This window comes from Dioscorea cayenensis, chromosome 3, assembly GCF_009730915.1.
Source record: "Dioscorea cayenensis subsp. rotundata cultivar TDr96_F1 chromosome 3, TDr96_F1_v2_PseudoChromosome.rev07_lg8_w22 25.fasta, whole genome shotgun sequence".
In the NCBI taxonomy this organism is placed as follows: Eukaryota; Viridiplantae; Streptophyta; class Magnoliopsida; order Dioscoreales; family Dioscoreaceae; genus Dioscorea; species Dioscorea cayenensis.
This window is the reverse complement of record NC_052473.1, coordinates 3,558,265-3,562,023: the sequence shown is the minus strand read 5'-3', so window position 1 is coordinate 3,562,023 and position 3,759 is coordinate 3,558,265. Positions and strand designations below refer to the sequence as shown.

Genomic DNA, 3,759 nt, shown 5'->3' with positions numbered 1-3,759 from the left:
TTATGTGCTTTTTAGGAATTGAGGGTCTCAAACTCAAGACCTTTCAAAGACGAAAGCCAGTAAAATCACTGGGCTATGCTTTCTTCTAATTAAATATATTTAAATTAAAATTAAAAATAAAAATCAAAATAAATTAAAAAAACCATATTGGTCATGCCCCAAGACCTCTAAGCAATTCTACAATCTTTAAACCTAAAACAATTACAAAATGATCAATGGCCATGCCAGAAAGAAATTCTTCATAAAATTAATTAATCTCATCCGCTCTGTTGTGGAGCGAAGAAAACACTTCACATAATTAGTAAATATAAAACCACATAAATTACAAGCCAACAAACAAACAAACATAAATCATAAATTTACAAAGACTTCCTCCTAACCATATAAAGTAAATTAAAAATAAATATAGAAATAAATTAAACAGCCATATTGGTCATACCCCAAGATCTCTCAGCAATTCTAACACAATCTTTGAACCTAAAACAATCAACAAGATGATCAATGGCCATGCCAGAAGCTTGCATGAAAGAGTAGACAATGACTGGTCCAACAAGCCTAAACCCTCTTCTAACCAAGTCTTTGCTTATGGCCTCTGCTTTTGGAGTCCTTAATGGCACACTCCTTATGTACTTGTATTTGTTTATCATTGGCTTGTGGTTCACATGCCCCCATATATACCCACTGAATGACCCAAATTCTTTAGCAACCTATTAATCAACCACATTCATATCTAATAATAATAATAATAATAATAATATGAAGAAAAAAAATGATGTAAAATTGAGTCTTATTTTTTAGTTTGAACTATGTATGGAATAGCATTGCTCACCTTTTGAATGCATTTAGCATTCTCTACAATGCATCTAACCCTGCTTTCTGCTATCATGAGGTCCTTGTTAGAACTAATTTCTATTATTTTTTTCTCGTCCATTTTGGCAACAACATTATAGTCAAAATTTGAAAATGCTTCTCTGCACACACAAAAATAGAAAAGAAAAGAATAATTTATATGAGAATCTTAATATAAAATAATATTATTTGTATCAAATAATTTTATTGATTTATTTTAAGATAAGAATTTGATTTTAATTAGTCTTTTTGGTTAAAAAAAATTTAGTATTTGTTAGAGAGGAAAAATGTAGTTTAGAAGAATATAAACCTGTATTGCTCTTTTCTCTTGAGGATCTCTGTCCAATTGAAATCTATGAGCATCCCTGATAATGCTAGCAACTCAAAGAGTCGGCTGCATGAAGCAGGGAATTTAATTTAATTAGAATATTATATTTACCAAAATATAAATTAGAATCACAATTTGCTTTGCATGCAAATTCTAAATTATACTTCTACTCAAATTTACTTTTATAATTGTGCGAGTTTAAATACTCAAATTATATACATATAAAATAAATTATTTTATGAAACTTGTACCCATTGATAAAATATCTCTCAAAGCAATTTATATATAAAAGAACAACCACCAATCATTGAAGACGGGAACACCCCAAGACTCATCATGAAAAGAAACATAAACTTGATCTTCATGAAAAAAAATAATGATACTGCCCAATTAGTCATATTTGTCAATATTTACATATTCATATCTATATTTACTAAATTAACCCAAATGCGGAAAAATATATACCACTAGATTTAGTGATCCATTTGCACCCTCTTCAATTCACCAACATCCAAGGAATCCAACTCTACTCTCCACCATCATCATCAACATTTTGATTTTTCTTCCCAAACAGACCAAACTCTACACCCTCAACCTCCACTTAATGGCTTTCAATGGACACATCTCTTCTCTCCCATGACTTAAACATGCTATAGTGGCATTGCCATCTTATGATCCCAACTAGAGATAGAACTATTGAATGATGAATCATTTGAGTTTTGAGATAGAGAGAAAGAGATGAAAGACTTAGGCTTGAGTTAAGCTCAGTGCTCGTGGGTACACTCTTTGAAGGTGTTTTGATAAAGAGCTTTTCTCTTTGAAGTCTTTTGTCCGATGTCTTTTAGACTTGGGCTTTCAAGAACATTTGTTGTTGTGTTTGGGTTGGCATTATTGATTGATCAAGTGTGGGAGTGTTTTTTATTGATGAGCTTGTTGTTTTGGTTTATTGTATTACATGGTTGAGATTTAGAAAGCACAAGCATGCTTTTGGTTGGTGTTAAGTGGATTTCATGGTGACCAATGATAGCTCCTCTACTCTTATTCCCTTTATATAATGCACCTTAAAGTATTAACCTAACTAGAAGATTAATATTTGTTTATATTTTTTTGTATATTGAGAAAGGTGATTAATCATAATGTATTAATTAAATTAAATGGGATTATTTTTAAATTATTGTTTGGTGAGATTATTTTTTAGTTTTATCTTAAAATCTAAATTAGATTGAAGATTTTTTTTTATATCAAAATTGGACGGAAGTCTAAAATCATGAAGTGGAAGAAACCATTTCTTTGCTTTTGTGAATAGACTATATTCAGTATATGCTTTTTGAGACATTGAGAAGGAAATATTAAGCTCTTTTAATTTCTATTAATATTAGAGTGAAAAAATAACATAAATTTTAATAAAAATATGCATGATAGAAAACAACTAGAGTCGAGTGTATGTATCACCTTCAATTAATAAAACAAATTGAACCTAAAATAAAAAAAATCATATCTATTTATAAGTTGCAATGTGGGCTTTGTCAACAAATGAAACTGAAAGATACATAGGAAATTAAAGCATGAAATCCCAATCAATGGTTGGTGGTGTTTCATCCATGTGTTAATGGGTTCATTTCAAACTTAAGGTCCACTCAATCATATATTGAGTAAACCACGTCTCCCAATTGATAAGGATATCCAATCTATCATATGTGAATCCCTCATCTGTTGTGGTGAATACTTGAAAATAGTTTGCTCTATTGACTCTAAACACTAAAATTAAAATGGAATAATAACACCCAACATGCATGACCCATATACTAACTCACTTTGACTAAGATTTAATAATTAGGAAAAGGGAGGAAAACCACAAAGGAAGTTTTGTTGTTTAAAACTCTAACTGTGTATTGAAAAGAATTTTTTTTTTTTAATTTATGAGGCTCTTGAACAGAAAGATTATAGTGTTTATTCTCTAACCTATTAAATATGTTCCTAAACAATTGGTTAGTTTTGAAAATAATTTTAAATGCATATTTTATTTATTTATTTTATAAAATATTTACTGATTTTAAAATGTGATATATAAAATTAATTAAATGTCAAGTTAGCCAAATCTAATTATTATCAACAATGTTATAAAATAGGAGTATTAAATTTCAAAACAATATATTTCAAAGTTCATGTCCAATCCACAACCACACCCCACCCCAATCTAAATTCGGCTCCGCGACAATAAATTATAATTCCAACCACAAACTTAAATTTTAATTCTAAAAACATATTCACAAAATATTCCTTCCAAATCTTTTTTATATATTATTATTATAAAAAATATTTGAAATTAATCATTTTTAACAATAATTTAGCAAATATTTATTAAAATTTAATAATTTAATAAAATAAATTAAAAAATTTACAACTAAAATTTTTAATTTATGATTTAATTTTTTTAATTTCACCGCACAAATTAATATTGTAGGTATATAATGACTACTTATAATTACATTCATGTTTAACTTTTATAATTTTAACTAAAAATAATTATAAAAATACTAAAAGTTGATTAAAAATTATATTCATGTGGACCCCAAATTTGG

General features: G+C 28.0%; 1 pseudogene; it reads right to left on the bottom strand.

Moving 5' to 3' along the window:
- Window positions 1–212: 212 nt before the first annotated feature.
- The window catches only part of LOC120249496, a 12,921-nt pseudogene continuing 9,374 nt past the window's right edge, over window positions 213–3,759 (bottom strand).